The sequence below is a fragment of the Leptonychotes weddellii genome, chromosome 5, assembly GCF_054177405.1.
Source record: "Leptonychotes weddellii isolate Sample4059 chromosome 5, ASM5417740v2, whole genome shotgun sequence".
NCBI classification, from domain to species: Eukaryota; Metazoa; Chordata; class Mammalia; order Carnivora; family Phocidae; genus Leptonychotes; species Leptonychotes weddellii.
This window is the reverse complement of record NC_138373.1, coordinates 88,907,741-88,929,868: the sequence shown is the minus strand read 5'-3', so window position 1 is coordinate 88,929,868 and position 22,128 is coordinate 88,907,741. Positions and strand designations below refer to the sequence as shown.

The window sequence follows — 22,128 nt, the reverse complement described above, 5'->3', positions numbered from 1 at the left end:
AGCATTGACTGAGATGATGATATGATTTTTATCCTTCATTTTGTTGATGTGGTGTACCATGCTGATTGATTTGCTGATATCAAACCATCCTTGCATCATTGACATAAATCCTACTTGATCACAGTGAATGATCCTTTTAATATATTTTGAATTGGGTTTGTAAATATTTTGTTGATGGTGTTTGCATCTGTGTTAATCAGAGCTATTGGTCCATAATTTTATCCATTTTTTTTTTTTCTGTAGTGTCCTTGTCTGGGTTTGGTATCAGGCTAATGCTGGTCTCATAGAATAAATCTGGAAGCATTTCTTCCTCTTCTATTTTTGGAATAGCTTAAGAAGAATAAGTATTAATTCTTTAAATGTTTGGTGGGATTCACCTCTAAAGCTATCTGGTCCTAAGCTTTTCTTTTTTGATGGTTTTTGATTACTGATTCAGTTTCTATCTTTAAAAATAGAAGGGAAAATAAAGATATTTTTCCAGACAAACAAGCTGAGAGAATTCTTTGCCAGCAAACCTGCACTGAAAGAAATGTTAAAGACAGTTCTTCAAGAAGAAAAATTAAACCAGATTGGAATTTGAATTGGTGCAAATGGAATAAGGAGTGCCAGAAATAGTAAATATGTGGCTAAACATAAAAATTTTAAAGATAACTGACTTCCTAAAACAAAAGTAATAACAATGCATTGTTGGTTTTATTGAATATATAAAAGTAAACAAAATGCTCTCAATACCACAAATGATGAGAGAGGATATAGAGGTATACTGTTGAAAAGTTCTTACACCACACATGAAATAGAACATTATTTGAAAGTAAACTAATTAGTTAAAGGTATATATTGTAAACCCTAGAAAAATGACTAAATTAATTAACCAAAATATACAGCCATAGTGGGCATAAAATGAAATTAAAAACAAAAAACAACCTCAAACTCAACATAAGTTAGGAAAAGAAGAAAAGGCAGAAAGGGAAAAAGGAAAACAAATAGCAAAATGATATACTTAAACTCAACTATATTGATAATTATATTAAGTACAGATGATCTTAAACAGCTAAGTTAAAAAGCAGAAATTGTCACATTCAATAAAAAGACCTGACTATATGCCACAAGAAATTCATTATGGCTAAGAAAAAAAAAAAAAGACAAAAATAAAGGGCTGTGGGGGCGCCTGGGTGCCTCAGCTGGTTAAGCGGCTGGCTTTGGCTCAGGTTATGATCTCAGAGTCCAGCATTGGGCTCCCTGCTCGGCAGGAAGCCTGCTTCTCCCTCTCCCACTCTCCCTGCTTGTGTTCCCTCTCTCACTGTTTCTCTCTCTCTCTGTCAATTAGATAAATAATAATAAATAAAATTTTTAAAAAATAAATAAATAAAGGGCTGTAAAAGATATACATGCAAACAGTAATCAAAAAAACAAAAAACAAAAAAAAAGTTGAAGTGGCTATATTAACACCAGAAAAAATAGACTTCAGACCAAAGAATATTACTGGGGATAAAGAGATTTCATAATGATATAGAAATAAATTAATCAGGCATACATAACAATCTTAAATGTATATGCATCTAATAACAGCTGCAAAATAAATGAAGCAAGGAGTGACAGAACTGAAATGATAAATACATAAATCAAAACCACAGCTAGAGATTTCAACAGTTTCTCAAAATAATTGATAAAATAAGCAGGAAGAAAATCAGTAAATATATAGAAGACTTCAACAACATTATCAACCAATTTAAGCTAACTAACATTTCTGGAGGTAGGCAGGGGATGGGCTAAATGGGTAATGGGTATCAAGAAGGACACTTGTGATGAGCCCTGGGGGTTGTACATAAGTGATGAATCACTAAATTCTACTCTTGAAACCAATGTTACACTATATGTTAACCAGTAGAATTTAAATAAAAACTTGAAACAAACAAAAATTTCTGGAAAAACGCTACCAGCCAGGTGCAGATTAGGCATTCTTTCAAGTGCATATATAACATTTAAAGATAGATTCTGTTCTTGGGGCTCCTGGGTGGCTCAGTCACTTGAGCATCTGACTCTTGAACTCAGCTCAGGTCTTGATCTCAGGGTCATGAGTTCAAGCCCCACACTGGGCTCCATCATGGGTGTGGAGCATACTTTAAAAAAAAAAAATCAGGGCGCCTGGGTGGCTCAGTTGTTAAGCGTCTGCCTTCAGCTCAGGTCATGATCCCAGGGTCCTGTGATCGAGTCCCACAACAGGCTCCCTGCTTGGCAGGAAGCCTGCTTCTCCCTCTCCCACTCCCCCTGCTTGTGTTCCTGCTCTCACTATCTCTGTCAAATAAATAAATAGAATCTTTAAAAAAAATAAATACATAAAATAAAAATAAAAAATTCTTAGCAAACAAAGAATAGAGGAAAATGTCTTCAATCTGATACAGACGATCTCCAAAAAAGAAAACTCACAGCTAACATCATTATTTAATGGTCAAAGACCTAATGCCTCACCCTAAAATCCTTAAGAAGTCAAAGATGCATGCTTTTCATGTTCTCATCAGGGGTCCTTGCCAGTGTAATAAGATAGGAAATAGAAATAAAAGGCATGCAGACTGGAAAAGAAGTAATACTATCTTTATTCACAGGCAACATGACTGTCTATGTTGAAAATCCTAAGGAATCCTCAAAAAAGTTACATGAAGAGTACCAGATCAATAATTAAAAAAACCAATTGTATTTTATTATACACCAGAAGCTAATAACTGAAAATTAAAATAAACAATACCAATTATAATAACATTAAAAGTTCTGGAGATGGATAGTGGTAATGGTTACACAACAATGTGAATGTACTTAATGCCACTGAACTGTACATTAAAAATGATTAGAGTGATAAATTTTATGTCCTGTACATTTTACTACAATTTTAAAATTTAAAAAATACATGTAATGTTAATATAAAAAGGAAAAACAAAAAACAGAAACAACTGAAAATGTCTATCAGCTAGTAAACGGATAAAGGAATTGTGGTATATCCGTACAATGGAATACTACTCAGCAACAAAATTTAACCTATTCACATACACAACAGCATGGATGAATCTTTATTCCACCAAGTGAAAGAAGCAAACACACAAAATGACATCCATAATGCTCCTTTTAAATAAAATTCTAAAAAAAGGCAAAATTTCAGTGATGAAAAACAAATCAGGCTGTCAGGAACAAGGAGTGCTAGGATGGGAGCAATTGTAAAAAGCCATAAGGAAATATTTCAAAGTGATGGAAATGTTCTAGATCATGAATGCAGTAGTAGTTTCTCATATGTAAATATGTGTAAAAAGCCATGAAAGTATTATTGGTTATTTTAATTTATTTAATATTTTTAATAGTATTGGATTTATGATGTGAAAAGGAATTGAGATTTCATCGCAGCCTCAACACTTGTCACTAGTGCGAAGTCCCCTCCTCTAGCACAGGTGGGAGTAGAAAGAGCACATTAAGCAGGTACTCCAGCTAATGAGCATTTCTTGAAAGTGAGGAGAAAGGAAAGATTATCTCTTAGGCAGAACTACAACTGTTACAAAAACCAAAGTGGGGAAGGATTGAGAACTAGAGAAAAAAGACGTGCAGTATTTAAACTGTCTCAGAGTGCTTAATGTAACCAAGCTTAAAATCAGGTGTCCAAAAGATCAAACACAGGACAGATGAAGTGAGAACAGACCATGGAGTCATCAAACTGGAAAACCAAGGAAACTGAACACGGATGGGATAGATGTAATAAGAAAACAAAAAGATAACCTTAGATGAAAAGTGAAATAGGGGACATCACTACATCAGGCTTTTTAAAGCTCTATACAGTAAGCTAGGCTGCCTGAGACTAGAGAAGCTATCAGGCCTACCCAAATTATAATCATCTTTCTGCTTAGTAGAAGTTTGTCTTACTTTAAGTTTTACATATCACTACCCTCTGTCACAAAAAAAAAAGAAAACCTTATTTTTTTAGATTGTTGCGTAACAGAATGATTATATACTATAATCATACCATCATGCGGTTAGTACTCTACCAGTAAAGACCCTATAGTTCCTTAATAAATTGGCTCAAATGTGCATTTCCAGTCTCATCTTCTGTCTTTTCCAGCCATTCTGAAAAGCCTGCCTTTTTTTTTTTTTGCACAGAACAATAGTCCATGAATAAACACATTATTTTTGATTGACTGACTTCAACTTCTCAAATACATAGGAAAAAATCTGAACCACACCTGCAACTATGAACAGATTAGTCAGTTCAAAATTGCTATTCCAGAAAATTTCTTAAAACTTTCCAAAGAACCACAGACAACTCAAAAATGCACAATCAAACTTGGCTTATGTGCAAACTAGTACTACGCTAGGATATTTAAAGGATACAACAAATTGGGGGATTTCAATATTCCCAGGCAATTTAATATGAAACATATACAGGTATATATGTGTGTGTTTATATAAACATGTATTCAATTATGTGCCTTATCCTGTGGTAGCATCTCTACTGTGAGTACCACCATACTATCATCTAGCTCATTTTGGCATATTCCCTGGTAATATGTTATGAGCTTAATCTTTTTACCATAATTTTTTTACCATGAGAAAAAGATACACGAACTATGGGTAACTGGAACGCAATGGTAGTGATGTGAACAAAAGTGCGATTCTCCTAAGCATTGGTTCCTCCACAATCACTACAACTCTGATGCCTATGACAGTGAAAGAGGACTTCAACTCCCTCTATTTTGACCTCAGTCTGTATTTTCTAATTCTTTAAGTTCTCCTTTCCAGCTTAACTCAACTCAGGCAAAAGACCCTGCAGGCAAAGCATTCTGTGATGGGAACTGAAACTATTCCCTCAAGCAACAGGGACTGCCCTGACACCAGCAAGACCACATGTGATTGATCCCAAGACAATGATCAACCTGACATTTAATGCCCACTTGCATGTATCTATGGACTTTTGTCCTACATTTTCCTTATCTAAACCTTTAAGTATTTTCAGCATTTTGGAGACAGTCTTTGAGACACTAGTCTGCTGTCTTTCCAGTGTTAGCCTCACTGAAATAAATTTCTTTCTTGCTGCACCACCACTCATCTCTCTGCCCTTGGATTTTGTCAGTGGCAAGTGGCTGAACCTGCTCTGTTTGGGATCCCCAGAGCCAGGTGCTCTTTGCACCTCTGTGTCCCAGTTACAACAGTAGTTTCATGATATTCTGAAAAGCTAAAACAAAGAATCTCTTAAAATGAAAGTAACATTCTATTTACATCCCTCACAATGACTTTCTCTCTCAACACACACACACACTTGAAGTCATCAATAACCTTCAGTCTGGGTTTCACAGATGAAGAACAATTAGAACAGCATCGGTCTGACCAATCTCCCATTACGTTAAGAACAGCTAAGAACAGATAACTACTTAAAAGAATGCTACAATTCCTACATACAGAAACACATGCCTCAGCTTCTCCATATATATAACATATATATCTATACATCAACATATATATATATAACCTACATATATGTCAATATATATACACATACCAATATACCTATATATATATATATAACCAATTAATGGTGTTTTATTCAGTTTATTCAATTATTAGCCTTCCTCCTAAAGAGATGACAAACTTGAAAATTCATTACATTTACTCTCCCCAAAAGATGGCATACCTTTCTTGATTAGAATAACAGTTCTGTGATATTTCTGAAGCATAATCTGTATTTTCTTTTAATTACTAAAAACATGTTAAAGTAATTGAATTGCAGGAAGAACCAAGATTTTCTCTGCTTAGAAAATCACTATATGTCTTCTAAGTCTGAGAACCAAGAGAGAAAGAACTCTACTGAGAGCTGATTTAAAAAAAGAGAAAAAGAGGTTCTGAAATGATTTGCATGATTCCAGACCTCAGCATTGCTACACAATCACAATGGAAAGAATGTGTGGTAATTAACCAGCTTTAAATGCTGTAAGTATCCAAACAATCATTCTTTTCCCCTCAAAATGTTTTATGAACAGGGAAATCCTATAGTCTTCATAATTACTCCTTTAACTTACTTTACTTTTAAAAAAATGAAAACAAACAGTACTGAGTACCACTGCTCATGGGTTTCTCCTCTTTTTAATTTAAGCAGTATCTTATTTGGCACAGGATTCCATTTTACTATATTCACTAATCTGTCACCAGAAATATTTAATTAATACCTAGCTTTCAACAAGGAGGACAGAGGCATAATGACTATTTTCAATAATCTAAAATGAGGTTGTGGGGGAAAATAAAAGCTCAAAGAGAAGAGGGCAAGATGGTGGTGAAGTAGGAGAACCCAAGGCTCAACTTCATCCAACAAACACAACCAGATAACTATTAAATCATCCAAAATATCCCAGAAATCAACATGAAGACTGGCAGAACAAACTCCACAAATAAAGGTAGAGAAGAGACCACATCAAAGAAAGTAGTAAGTGCAGAGAAGCAGGCTGGGAGAGAAACAGACCCTGGCTGCTGCAGTCAGGAGGGAGCCACAGTTGCAGAGAAGGGCAAGAGACAGACTAACACATAGGGGAGGGCACAAGGAAAACAAATCCCCATAGCTATTAGCTTGGAAAGTGAGAGGGGCTGAATTTCATGAGTTCTTGCAATCAGCGGAGCTTACAGCCTGGAGTTTTAAAAGTCAGTGTGTTTGGCTCAGGGAGAGCCCAGAGGACATTGGGATTGCTCTTGGAGAAAAGGCAGGCAAAGAGCCCACAGACATATAGCATGGAAACAGCGATCTAAAGAGCACCAAGGGCACACAGTAGGGAGGTTAGTTGCTCATCCCTGAGCATGTCCCAAAGAGGCAGCCTTCAGAGAGAGAGCCCCAGAAACAAAGGAACTGGCAGGCACCATTTCCCTCCCTCACCCAATATAAAGTCACAGACACCTGCAGGATCCAGCTCAGGGCTTATACTCACTACCTAACATGCTTACACCAAGCTCCCTCAACCCCCTTGCTCCAGGGTGGAACCACTGCTACCAGTCACCCTTGCCTCACTCCCAGCACAGCAGGAACCCTCCTTCAGACAACCGGCCCATACCCCTGCTCATACCAGAGGTGGTGACAGGTCTCACTTCACAAGCAGACCAGAACACACCTACTTAAAAAACATGCCATATTCAGCCCAGGGACAAAACACTGCCCACAAGAGGCAAAGAGAGCCTCTACAGACAACTGGCCTGAAGGATAAAGTGGTCAGGACACAACAGAAGAGTGCATGCAGCATACGTTGAAGATACTCCCAGAGGCACCAGGCATGGGGAATAGGGGAAACTACACTGCAGGGCACTATAGGACCTCTTCTTCATAAAGCCATTACCCTTAACAACAAGAGACATGGCTAACAATCCTAACACAGAAACAGGTGGAGACTTAGACAAAATAAGAAGACAGAGGAATTTATCCCAAATGAAAGGACAGGACAAGGCCACCACCAGAGATCTAAGCGACATAAATGTAAGTAACATGCCTGATAGAGAATTTAAAGCAATGAACATAAGGATACTAACTAGACCTGAGAAAAGACTAGAGAACATCAGTGAGTCCATTAACACAGAGATAAGGAATAAAGTAGCAGAGATAAAGGGCTGAATAAACAAAATGAGAAAAACACTTGACGGAAGGAAGAGATGGATGGAAGAAGCAGAGAAATGAACTGATGACTTAGAAGACAGAGTAATGGAAAGTAATCAAGCTGAACAAAAGAGAGAAATAAGAATTATGCAAAATGAGAATAAACTTAGGGAACTCAGTGACTCGATCAAAAGTAAGAGCATTCATATTACAGGTGTCCCAGAAGAGAGAAAAGGGGGCAGGAAATTTATTTGAATAAATAACACTGAAAAATTTCCCAATCTGGGGAAGGAAACAGATATCCAGATCCAGGAGGCATAGAAAACTCCCAACAAAACCAAAAAAGCAAATCCACATCAACACATACTGTAATTAAAATGCCAAAATATAGTAATAAAGAGAAAATATTAAAAGCAGCAAGGCAAAAGAAGACAGTTACATATAATGGAAACCCCATAAAGTTATCAGCAAATTTTTCAGCAGAAATTTTCCAAGCCAGAAAGAAGTGGCATGCTATATTTAAAGTACTCAAAGGGAAAAACCTGCAGCCAAGAAAACTCTATCCAGCAAGGCTATCATTCAGAATAGAAAGAGAGATAGAGAGTTTCCCAGACAAACATAAATGAAAAAAAAGTTCATGACCACAAAACCAGCCCTGCAAGAAATATTAAAGGGGAGTCTTTGAGTTGAAAGGAAAGCTCAAAAATGACAGTGTAAAGGCAGAAAACACAAAATTTGTAAAAAGGAATACTTCTGTAAAAAATCAGTCAAGGAACTCATAAAATTAAAGGATGCAAAATATGACAACATATTACCTAAAATGTGGGGAGGAGAAGAGTAAAGAATGTGTTCAAACTTAACGAACTTAAAATAGACTGCTATATGCCAAAGATGTTATATGCAAACCTAATGGTAACCACGAATCAAAAACCACTAATAAGTATGCAAAGAATAAACAGAAAGAAATCCAAATATATCACTAAAGAAAACCAGCAAACTATGAAAGAGAGAAAGACAAGAAAGGATTGGAGAAAATCTTCAGAAACAACCAAAAAACAAGTAAAATGGCTACAAATACATATCTATCAATAATTAGTTTGAATGTAAATGGAGTACATGCTCCAACCAAAAGATACAGAGTGACAGAATGGATTTAAAAAAAAAAAAAGGCCCATCTAGATGCTGCCCACAAGAGACTCATTTTAGACCTAAAGACACGTGCAAACTGAAAGTGAGGGGATGGAGAAACATGTACCATGCAAATGCATATCAAAAAAAGACAGAGTGGCAATACTTGTATCAGACAAAACAGACATTAAAAGAACAATTATAACAAGAGACAAAGAAGGACACCATACAATAATAAAAGGGACAATCCAACAAGAAGATATAACAATTGTAAATATTTATGCACCCAATATGGGAGCACCTAAGTACATAAAACAGTTAATAACAAACATAAAGGAATTAATTGATAATAATACAATAATAGTAGGGGACCTTAACACCCCACTTACATCAATGTACAGATCACCTAAACAGAAAATAAACAAGGAAAGAATGGCTTTGAATGACACCCTGGACCAGAAGCATTTAACAGATATATTCAGAACATTCCATCCAAAAACAGCAGCACACAGATTCTTTCCAAGTACACATGGAACATTTTCCAGAATAGATCACATATTGAACCACAAAACAAGCCTCAACAATTTCAAAGAGATCAAGGTCATACCATGCATCTTTTCTAACCACAATATTATGAAACTAGAAGTCAACCACAAGAAAAAATCTGAAAAGACCACAAATACATGGAGGTTAAAGAACATGCTACTACATAATGAATGGGTCAACCAGGAAATAAAAGAAGAAATAAAAAAGTACATGGACACAAATGAGAGTGAAAACACAACAGTTCAAAACATTTGGGATGCAGCAAAAGCAGTTCTAAGAGGGAAGTTTATAGTAATACAGGCCTACCTCAAGATGCAAGAAAAATCTCAAATCAACAACCTAACCTTTCACCTAAAGGAGCTACAAAAAGAACAACAAACAACCTAAAGCCAGCAGAGGAAAGGAAATAATAAAGTTTAGAGTAGAAATAAATGATATAAAAACTAAAAAATAAATAGAACAGATCAATGGAAGCAGGGGCAGTCTTTTTTAAAAACATCAATAAAATTGATAAACTTCTATCCAGACTTATCAAGAAAAAAAGAGAAAGGACCAAAAAATAAATAAATAAAAATAAATAAAATCACAAATGAGAGACGAGAAATAACAAGCAACCCCACAGAAATATAAACAATTTTAGAAAATAGTATGAAAAACTACATACCAACGTAAATTCCAAAAAAAACATACAACCTACCCAAACTGAAACAGGAAGAAATAGACAATTTGAACAGACTGATTATCAGCAAAGAAATTGAGTCAGTAATCAAAAAACTCTCAACAAACAAAAGTCAAGGATCAGATGGTTTCATGGGTGAACTGGACCAAATACTTAAAGAAGACTTAATACCTATTCTTCTCAAACTGTTTCAAAAAATGCAAGAGGAAGGACAACTTCCAAATTCATTCTATGAGGCCAGCATTACCCTGATACCAAAACCAGATAAAGACAACACAAAAACAGAACTATAGGCCAATATTCCTGATGAATATAAATGCAAAAATCCTCAATAAAATACTAGCAAAACAAATCTAACAATACATTAAAAAAATCATTCCCCATGATCAAGTGGGATTTATTCCTGGTTTGCAAGGGTGGTTCAATATTTGCAAATCAATCAACGTAATTAATACATCACATCAGTAAGAGAAAGAATAAGAACCACATGATCCTTCCAATAGATGCAGAAAAAGCATCTGACAAAGTACAACATCCATTCATAATATAAACGCTCAACAAAGTAAGTTTAGAGGGAATATACCTCAACATAATAAAGGCCATATATGAAAAAACCACAGCTAACATCACCCTTAATAGGGAAAAACTGAGAGCTTTTCCCCTAAGGTCAGGAACAAGACAAGGAGGTCTACTCTCACCACTTCTATTCAACATAGTACTGGAGGTCCTGGCCACAGCAATCAGACAACAAAAAGAAATAAAAGGCATCAAAATCATTAAGAAAAATGTTAAACTTTCACTATGTGCAGATGACATGATATTATATACAGAACACCTGGAAGACTTCACCAAAAAACTGCTAGAACTGATAAACAAATTCAGTAAAGTCTCAGGATTCAAAATCAATGTACAGAAATTTTTGCATTTCTATACACCAGAAATGAAGCAACAGAAAGAGAAATTAAGAAAACAATCCCATTTACAACTGCACCAAAAATAATAAAATACTGAGGAATAAACCTAACCAAAGAGTTAAAAGACCTGTACTTTAAAAACTATAAAACACTGATGAAAAGAAATGAAGATGACACCAAATAATGGAAAGACATTCCATCCTCGTGGATTGGAAGAACAAATATTGTTAAAACGTCTATACTGATGTGGAGATGTTGGGGTTCAGAGCTGATGGCCAAGAAAGAATTCTTGAGATATCTCTGGTGCAAAAAGGTGGTTTTATTAAAGCACAGGGACAGGACCCAAGGGCAGAAAAGAGTTGTCCCTGGATTGTGAGAAGCAACTGATTATACTTTGGAGTTGGGGGAAGTAAATACAAAGGGAAGTTTACAAATAGATTTTCATCTGCTAAAGACTCATAGGATCCTGGAGGCCTACCTATTGTCAAGCTAAGGTTGTTTTTCCCACGAGCAAAGCATTAACATTAAGATTGGGAGTTCCTGGGGATACCTGGGTGGCTCAGTGGGTTAGCGTCTGCCTTCAGCTCAGGTCATGATCCCAGCATCCTGGGATTGAGTCCCTCATCGGGCTCCCTGCTCAGCAGGGAGCCTGCTTCTCCCTCTGCCTGCCGCTCCCCCTGCTTGTGCTCACTCTCTCTCTCTCTCTCTCTGACATACAAATAAATAAAATCTTTAAAAAAAAAGATTGGGAGTTCCTGGAGGAAAGTTATACTCTGCCAGCCTGAAGTATTTGTCAATAGGCTGCAGGTTATAAGTAAATTTAATTTTATCTGCATTTCGGTTTTTGACCTTTGTTCTCTATATCATATACTACCTAAAGCAATGTACACATTTAATGCAGTCCCTATCAAAATACCAAAAGCATTTTTCACAGAACTACAACAATCCTAAAATTTGTATGGAATCTCAAAACCCCAAATAGCCAAAGTGATCTTGAAAAAGAAAAGCAAAGCTAGAGACATCACAATTCCAGACTTCAAGTTATCTTACAAAGCTGTAGTGATCAAGACAGTATGGTACTGGCACAAAAACAGACACATAGATCAATGGAACAGAAAGGAAAACCCAGAAATGGATGCCTTAACTATATGATCAATTCATCTTCGACAAAGTAGGAAAGAATATCCAATGGGAAAATGACAGCCTCTTCAACAAATGGTTTTGGGAAAACTGCAAAAGAATGAAACTGGACCACTTTATTACACCATACACACAAATAAATTCAAAATGGATTAAAGACCTAAAGGTGAGACAGGAAACAATAAAAACCCTTGGCCCAATTTGAAACATGAAATTAACCATCGCAAGTCCATCCCTAGTCAACTTAGTACCTGTATACATCTCCTTAAACCACACTTAATCTCCAAATAAAGACAATAACAAGGTCTTAATTATGACTAAGATGATACAACTATCCTGTGTATACCTGGAAACATACTAACCTCTTCCTCAGAAGAGGAGGAGAAGTCCTTGAATTAGGTTTACTCTTCTTGATACCTCAAATTTTATATACTATGATGGAAAAGTAACACTACTTAAAATACTATGTATACACTCAATGCATCTTATGCTACATGATAAGGAAATGAGAGGGAAAAAAACAAAAATATTTTACATATGTAGCCATACATATGTGTGCATACATACACACAAACATATTCATAACAATTGAAAGGAAATACTCATGACTATTATAGACTTTGTTTCTGTAACTGGTCACATGGTTATAGCTGGTATTTAGAACTACCTTCTTCCACTACCCATTCTGAATTTCTTTTGTCTTCAGCAAGCAATTCAGCTGGTCATGACTCTTTGATGGGCTGACTCAAACCTTCATTCCTGAGGGTCTAGGCCATCAGCAGTCCTCCCTGAACTGGCTTATTTTAGTTTTCCATTGACCTTAATCAGAGGGCACGGTAATACTAAGACGCCCTAAGGGATCTCCTGTATTTCAGACATACTTTTCCTTACCTCCATTGTGAAGTAGGAGTCCAATTTCTCCCTTGGTAGTCAGGATCAGTCATCCCGGCCAGTAGTGGCTTTGCCTGTTGATTCAGTGGCATGAGGAGTCCAAACCGGCAGTGCAGCCGTCTGAACTTCCAGTTCAATGGAATCGTTGTGTCTCCTGGTAAAAGCGTTCCTCCCTTTGGAACTCTGTCTAGGCCAGCACAGCATAAAGTCATGGAAATAGGCACTAAAAATTTTGCTCATGGGTCAGTAGGAGTCATAGTGAATGGAGTCACTTCCATTCCCACCCCTTGATTCCTGAACCTATTACGAATCCTGGCTATGGGAGAAACCGGATACTAATTCTGAGCATATACAACCTTCTTAAGAACCTTGTCCCAGTGCTGCAAGAAACTGACACACCTAGCTGGCACTGTAACTTAAGTCTTCAAAAGGCTATTCCAACATTCTATCAAGCCAGTTGCTTCAGGATGGTAGGAAACATAAGACCAATGAATTCCACAAGCTGTAATTCTTTTGCTCTGAAATAAGTTTCTTGATCAGAAGCAAGGCTGTAAGGAATACCATAATGGTGGATAAGGCATTCTGTAAGCCCACAGATTGGTAGTTTTGGCAGAAGCATTGCATGTAGGGAAGGCAAATCCATATCTAGAGTAAGTATCTCTTCCAGTAACAACAAATCACTGCCACTTCCTTGATGGTGGCCCTCCAATATAATCCACCTGCCTCTAGTTAGCTAGCTAATCACCCCAGGGAATGGGTCATATAAGGAATTCAGTGTTACTCTTTGCTGATGACAGATTGGGCACTCAGCATTGGCTGTAACCACACAGGTCTTGATGAGTGAAAGTCTATATTGCTGAGCCCATGTGTAAACTCCATCCCTGCCCGCACGGCTATTTTTATGCATGAATTCACTGGACAATAACAGGGTTGGCTGGGGAAAGAGGCTGACTGGTATCCACAAAATAGGTCATCTTATTCCCTTGATTATTAAAATCCTCTTCTGCCGAGGTCATTCTTTGGTAAGCATTTACACGGAACACAAACATCTTCACATATTTTGTCCAGAGAGGTCTATCTACATACCTCTTCCCCAAATTTCCTTGTCACCAGTTTTTCAATCATGTTCCTCCCAAGTCCCTGACCATCCAGCCAACTCATTGGTCATAACCCATGAAATAATACAATCATCCATCTGGCCACTTCTCCTTCTAAGCAAAGTGAACAACCAGGTGCACTGCCTAAAGTTCTCCCCACTGAAAGGACTGGCCTTCACCACTGTCCTTCAGGGATACCCCAAAGAGGGGCCACAGGGCTGCAGCTGCCCACTTTCAGGTGGTACCTGCATATCATGAAGAACCATCTGTAAACCACATCTGAGTCTTTTCTTCTTGTCAATTAACCTTAGGGAACTTCCCATGAAGCCATAGGTGCAGTCTCAGAAAAAGGATGATGCTAGCAGAGCAGGGACTATGGGAATTTGAGCCCCTTCCTCTTGCAATGCATTGTGTCTTCAGGGCCTGCTCAGGTCTGATTAGATACATAGTGCTTCCATGTGACAATGGAGTACTGCTGTGCATGCCCAACTTTATGGCCTGGTGGGTCAGATAACCACCCACTTAGTACTGGGCAGCTCAGGTCACATAGTAACTTGGTGGCCCACAGTTAAGCAGAATCGAAGACCCAGCAGCAAACCAACAGCTATTTCTTTATAAAGGCATAGTTATCTGCAGAGAAGGGCAGGCTTTGGTCTAAATCCTAAGGATCTGCACTATGATTTACCTATCGGGGCCTGCTAAAGGCTCTAAACAGCATCCCTGTCTACCACTGACACTTGAAACACCATTGGATCTGCTAGATCATATGACCCTAGCAACAGAGCAGCTTGCACAGAAACCTGAACCTATTGCAGATTAAATGTTCCGGGTCCCAGTGAAAACTCATTTTTTGAGTCACTCAGTAAATGGGCCAGAGTAACACACCCAAATGAGGAATGCATTTAAGGGTTCAGTATCTCCAGCTTCATCAGGGTCTTCCCACATGCCCCTATATCAAATTTCAGAAACCCATTCCTTCCCAATTTATGTCCTCATTACAATTTATTAGTTTATATTACTCTCATCTACTTGACTGTGAGATTCTTGAAGACCAAGTAACATTTATTTCTGTATCCTCCAGTGGCTAGTACAGGTACCTAAAATATAGTCAGGGCTCAATAAAGATTTCTACTGAACTGAATTTTGCTTCTCAACACATCCCCCTTGTCCATTATTTTAACTTTTATAAATTCAGTTTTGACAGTTGTTAAATCCATGTTTATGCATTTATCAAAAGTCTTAATCTGCTAATTGTGCCCTTTAACAGAGATAGACATGTTTACCAAGGGAAACACATAAAGGACTCTTTTGCTCATTTTTTTCCAAGATGATATAAAGCTTGTTCTAATTGCTAATTTTAATTTCTTCTTGAAATGAAAGTACCACTATCATCACCAAGATCATTTTTTTCATCTGATCCTGACTTTAGTATCAATCACCTGTAATTTTTTCACTTCCAATACTTAGTAATTGAGAAAAAAATTATCTATGAAAGACTGGTAATGCATAGAGATTCTAATTCTTCCAGAAAAACATAATATATGTGTTAATGAAAAAAATAATCCTCATGTCTGAAGCACACTTAAATTGAGTATATCCTTGACAAACCTGAATACCACATTAACCAGAAATTCTACTCCTACATATATGCCCAAGAAAACTGAATACAAGTACACAAACAAATACTGGTACACAAATGTTCATAGCAGCACTATTCACTATTGTGAATAGTTATACACTTTAAAATGATTAATTCTATGTTATGTGAGTTTCACCTCAATAAAAAAAAAATAAAATAATCAAAAAGAAGTGTTTAAAAAAATGTTTGAAAGTGTCCAGTGCAGTACCTGCTACATTACAGATACTTAAAAACAGTGGCTATTATTGCCTCTATTATATATTGCTCTATATATCACAATATATCATTGCAGTAATTGGTCCATAAACACAGGTAGTCACTATATTTGTGATACTGACATAACTGCCTCAATTCCAGGATCTTAACCTCTAAAATTTACTTTCTTACTACAACTTTGTATCCTTCTATTAATAGTAGGCTATCATTCCCACTGAATCTGCCATTCACATCTATTGAAACCTCTAGTATCCCAACCCCTCTTTCTCAGTCTATCAATAACTCCTCCTTTGTAACGCCCAACTTAGTTACTACTGGTAAAGCTTTTGTCTTGATGTCTTCCTTGATCGCTCTTTGTCCTTCTAAATGCCGGTTTCTTTTCCGTATGTCTAACGTGGTGGTTTGACACCAGTAAATACACTCAATAGGTGGTAGACAAACCAACCCACAGGCCAATTTTTGGGCTTCCTCAATTGAGACTAACCAGTCTGAGGAACAGAAAGAAAAAAGAATGAAGAAAAATGAACAGATCCTCAGAGACCTGTGGGAACCCATCACGCATGCCAACATATGCACTACGGGCAGTCCCAGAAGAAGGGGGAGAGAAAGGGGCAGAAAGAATATTTGAAGAAATAATGGCCAAAAACTTCCCAAAGTGTACTTCCCAAAGTGTACTTCCCAAAATACACATACACACACACACACATCACCAACAGATGGATTCTGAAACATTTTATAAAGTGGGAAAAAAGTATATGCTGATTAAAGAATCAGATCCCAGGCTTACGAGTCCCAATCCACCACTTGAACAACCTGCTGAATTATTTTGATCAGATGAAAGTAACTATGATGATAATATCCATGGCCCTTCTATGTGGGAGGAAAAAATCTCCAAAAATTTCATGTATGTGTTGTCTCACTTGTTCATAAGATTTTTTACTCTGAAGTAGAACTTTTGATTTTGTAGGAATCACACAAAGTATTTTGTAGGAATCACATGATAAAACATTTTGCAATCTGACTAGATTCTAAGTGGTCAGAGGACTTCTCATCAGTCATATGGAAATCACTTTTTATGTTCATGACTGTGACATTGAAAATAACCTTGAGGCACTACTTTCTTCTCCTGTTGATAACAGGAGAAGCAAGATCATTAACACCTAACTTTGGAACTATAGAAAATAAACTCAAAGCATCAATGAAGATAAAGTCTCCTACAAAAGATTCTTGCAACAAAAAGTACCACACGAGTACCCTTAACCAATATGACTGGAGGAAAAAAAATCAAATAAACTAAATAAGCAAGAGATATTTTACAACACCAGTCACTTTAAGCAGAAGCTAGTCTTAAAAAGAAATTAATAAAATGTACCTCTTCTGCATAACAGACAAAAGAAACCTAAAATACCTAAACGCCTCATGAAAACCATCAGCAGTTAATAAACACTTTTTTCCCATTCTGCAGAAAATAAAATAAATACTCATTTCAATTTGTCTTGTGATTCATGGCAAGTAGCCCATTTAATGCCATTCAGGTATTATAGGCTTATTTTCAATTTTTCATACCTAATTTGGGCAAACTGTGAATAAAGGTTGTCTTTATCAAATTCATAATTAAAATAATGATACTTACTCTCACTTTTAACCATCTTGTATTGATGTAGTTTTTTAGTATTATTCATGCAAGCCCCTGTCTATCACTGAAGCACAGGCAGAGATTAATGGATCTTGCATAATACTGCAACACTGTCTACTACAACTGTAGAAGTTCTGAATTCTCGTAATATAGAAGTCAAGCATTTTGAAATGATCACGCAGACCCTCTCTTACCACAGGATGGACACAACATAAAAGGTGATTTGGCTGGTCTCTCCATTATCTAGGCCTACTTTTGGTAGGAGATGCACATGGTCAATGATAACAAGGCTGGAAAAGGGAAAAGAACGTCGTCTCTGAATACCAGGAAAAAGTGATTTCACACTTCACAAAATAGTGGTTACTTCATTCATATACTTAGTCTATATGATCTATGTTTGGACTGCATTATGTAAATACCAAAATGTACATATCCTTCTAAGGAAAACAGCTTTACGAGAATTATTATATGCTGCATCTTAAAGTGAGTAGCATCATCTCTATTCTTCATCTATTAAACCTGTAATTTAAAAAAATGCTTTCCATTTCAAAATTTTAAAAATTGTGATATCCCTTGCTAGTAACATTAAATGTATCCCTAATTCTTTTTTTTTAAACACTTATTTATTTGAGAGAGAGAGCATGAGTGGGGAAGAGAGGCAGAGGGAGAGAGAGAAGCAGACTCCCCACTGAGCAGGGAGTCCGACGTGGGACTCCCTCCCAGGACCCTGGGATCATGACGTGAGCTGAAGGCAGACGCTTAACCGACCAAGCCACCCAGGTACCCTTAATGTATCCCTAATTTTTTAATAGGATTCTATGGCATATAGCTAACAAAAGTCTTTGTACCACTTTTTGAGGATCTGACAGAGAAGGAAAGGAGGTACAGGGAAAGAAATGTCTAAATTTAAAATTTAAAAACATAAAAAGACATAAATTTGGGTAAACTTTTTAGAAGTGACTGATACTGTCTCATGTTGAATTATTAATTTGTTTAATGAGTTTATTTTAAGCATCAAAATTAAGACAGATTCAGAATAAACACAATATATACAAAAAGCTTACAAGAACTTAGTGTTGGTAGTCTATGAATAAAACAAGATTCAGGAAGACCTGTGATCAAACCCCAGCTCTACCACTTACTATTAATGCAACCTTGGGTAAGTTTGCTCACTTGTCTGAGACTCAATTTCCCTGGCTATGAAATGGGAAAAATACTACCTACCTCAAAAAGTACTGGTTGGAATTCAATAAAACAAAATAGAGTCTCTGCATGATGCTAGACTCAAAGACTACTACAATTTTTATCAAAAGTAGAACGTGAGTAGTATTTCACATGACACAAAATGCACCAGGAATTCTATCTAGATCACTGGCAACAAAATAACAATGTTGGTGGAAAAATCATTTAATTATTTTAGACTCTAAACCTATAAAAGAAATGGTCTGAACTAGACATGACTTTCTAAAATTCTAGAATTCTACCTTAAAGTGATGCCCAGAAATTTTGCTCCAAAATTTATTACAATAAATAACCCAGAGGAAAAATTCTAAGAACATCAAATGAAACAGGCAGTGTATATTAAGAATCTGAAAAAATTTCATGCACTTTGAGTAATAACCACATTTTTAAAAATCGATTAAAAGAATCTTACCAGAGTTGTGTACAAAAAGATGTTTAATGTTAATTCTAATTGGGAAAACTTAACTACCTTAACCATAAATCAAGAACTTACAAATCAAGTTCTCAAAAAATTCATGACATAGTAAGCACTTATAATATAATGCTGAGTGTAAAGGGAAAAATATAAAACAATATTTACAGTTCTATTTCTTAAATGTTTGTAAAATAAAAACACTGAAAGAAAAGCCAGCAAAATATTAGCAGACGTTATCTCATATTAACAGAAATGGGTTAGCTTTTTTCCATTGGATTATTTCCCAATTTTCTTCCATACAACTATGATTTCCACAATGAAAAAAAAAATACAATAGTCATATTAAAAAAAAAAAAACTCTCAGCAAACTAGAAGCTAAGAAAACTTCCCCAAGCTGATGAAAACTGTTTACAAAAAACCTACAGCTAATTATTTAATGGTAAAAGACTGCATGCCTTACCCACCAAGATGAAAAACAAGGCAAGGATGCCTGCTCTTACATGTCCTATTCAACAGCATACTGGAGGTCCTAGCCAGTGCAGTCAGACAGGAAAATTAAATACAGCTGACCCTTGAACAACTCAAGGGTTAGGGGTGCCAACCCCCTCATGTCAAAAATCTGCATATAACTTCTGATCGAATGATAATTTTAATTATAAATTATATAGTTCAATAAACCTAAATTTTAAAGGACATAGGACATGCCCTTTTGAAAAATACACATCAGATTAAATGAGCTAAACCCATCTGAGTTTGGGGATAGGGGAGACTGAGGAAACCAAAATATCCTTAGAAATACTGCAAATCAAAAAAAACCAACTTATCATCAAGATTTATCAGTAAGAAGAAACAGACACTGATAAAAGAATTAATCTAAAGAGAGTTGCCTTTTTCATTAAGTTCTGGTTGTTTGGACAGAAAGTAACAAAATCTGATGAGCTTACAAGAAAGACCATAAGTCACAAGGAACAGGCTGATAAAGGAGCACTGTGATCATGAGCCAGAATTTGGAAACAAGTTACCTAACACTCCCCTTCCAATTCACTAATGTCAATACTCTCATCCAGTCCAATGCACTGTCACCCCAAATTCTATTAAGAGAAATATAATAAACCTTCAAACAGCTTTCTTTATTTGTAACAATCCTACATACTTTAAAAATCATACATCTACAGCTAGGGGTACAAGATAAAAATGCCTCTTACTAGGCAAATTCCTATTTAACCACTTAACCTCCAGATCAGCTAATTCCTTTTCCTTTTTACTGTCACCAAAAAAAATATTAAATAAGTGCTGTCCCTCTGTGATGACTCTGCAGTTTCTTTTTGACTGTTATTAAGTATTAAGATGATTACAAAAAGCTCTAAGAAGTTTTGAGCTTATGACTCCAATGAGAAGATACATTTTTCCATGTCATAAAAGAGGTAAATTGTAACTTCCATCACTGTTTATGTTTATTCCATGTGGCTTATACTGTTGCTAGGATACCAATTCATAATAAGATTTCCAAGCCCACGGAACAACTTTCCTAGCCAGCCAACTTTGTAACCAGGGCGATTGTGGACCACATAATTTTCTGGCTCGCCAGCACCACAAAGGTGCTCTCTCCCTGGCATCTCCCGTGCTCCATTCACTAACAGGTACAGTAAGCATCGCCAATTCCTTCACTGCAACAGAAATTGTAGCACAGGGCAAACAGGATGATTAGAAGCGTAGAGCTCTCTGATGTCAGAGAACAAAATGAATCTATTGTCACTCCCTGTTCTCCCACCCAGCTAAATAGTCTGGGTATTTTCCCTTAAACCGTAGGGTGAAATGTTAGCCCACTCCAATCACTCCACCAAGGAACATGCAAACACTACTCCCAAAAGCCATCACCCACCTACCGCCCGGATAAATATTTGGAGGAAGGTGGCATCAGTATCTGTACAGTTCGGAAAGGAAGGGAAGGAAAGGAGTCGGAATTCTTAAGGGGCCGCTGAGTCACCTACAGCTGTGGCCAGGACTTCACCCTCCAGGAAATCAGGCTCTGCCCCAACTCCCACCACGGAAGCAAGTGAGAGAAGCAGCAGCAACATCATCCTACCAAAAAAACCTCCAGCACTGCTTTTAATAGTGTTACCACTCCTAAAAGTGAAGCCAGAAATAGGTTTCATGTCCAAAGCTTTCCACCACAGTACACACCATGGGCAGATGGAAGAAACATCTTTATTGTGGGGAAGGGGGCGCACTTAGAGGGATGAAGGATGCCTCACCACTTGGAAAGTTACTGGCTCCGGCCTTAATCCCAAAACGCCACTTGTATTGCAACATGTGGCCGAGATAACTACAAAAGAAATGTGGCTGACGGACGTTGCAGACGGACGTCACGCCGGTGTACAAAGCAAAGTGAGGGAGAAACATAAATCAGGCTCCATCGGTGAAAACCCGGCAAGGATCTAAGTCTCCGTTCGGTGGGAGGTTCGGTGACACAATAATCACGTGTACTTGTCCGTAGACGTTCGGAAATACTCGATTCTGGAACGTGCAGGGGCCGAAACCAGCCGGCAGAGCAAGTACCGGTCGGCACCAGCGGCCGGGTGAGCGCGGTGCCGTCCCAGCCCGAGGCGGGTCACGCCTCCGACTCCCGGTCCCGGCGACCTCCGGGGGCGAGGCCGGAGCCGGCGCGAGGCGGAAGCCTGGCCGCGCTCCCCGCCCGCGCCCAGGCCGCCTCGGGGCGTACCGCCGGCCTCGCGCGGCCCCGGCCCCCAGACCCAGGCCCGGAAGGCGAGCGTCCATTTACCTGCTCCCCGCTCTGGCTGCCGCCGCTGCCGCCGCCGCGCCGCTCACCCACGCTGCCAGGTGAGCCACCCAGCACACGGCCCCTCACGCGCACAGCCGGGGCACGACCCCAAACCCTTTGGGGGGGGGACCGCGACCCCAGCCACACAAGTTGGGCTAGCCCACGCACCACCCGGCTTCGAACACCTCTGCCCCCGGAAGTTGATT

General features: G+C 37.7%; 1 protein-coding gene across 5 annotated transcripts in view; it reads right to left on the bottom strand.

Annotated features, from left to right (window-relative positions):
- CCDC91 (coiled-coil domain containing 91) overlaps positions 1 to 22,127 on the bottom strand; it is a 342,380-nt gene extending 320,253 nt beyond the window's left edge. Inside the window, exons 1-2 of one of the 5 annotated variants that reach the window (XM_081821380.1) lie at positions 21,923 to 22,118; positions 12,896 to 13,078 (exon numbers count right to left, since the gene is read on the bottom strand). The gene's annotated coding sequence lies outside the window, so the exon portion shown is untranslated. Of the gene's footprint in view, positions 1 to 12,895; positions 13,079 to 21,922 lie in introns of all 5 variants that reach the window. The other 4 variants (XM_081821378.1, XM_081821382.1, XM_081821381.1 and 1 more) reach the window with 4 other exon arrangements.
- Position 22,128: the final 1 nt, after the last annotated feature.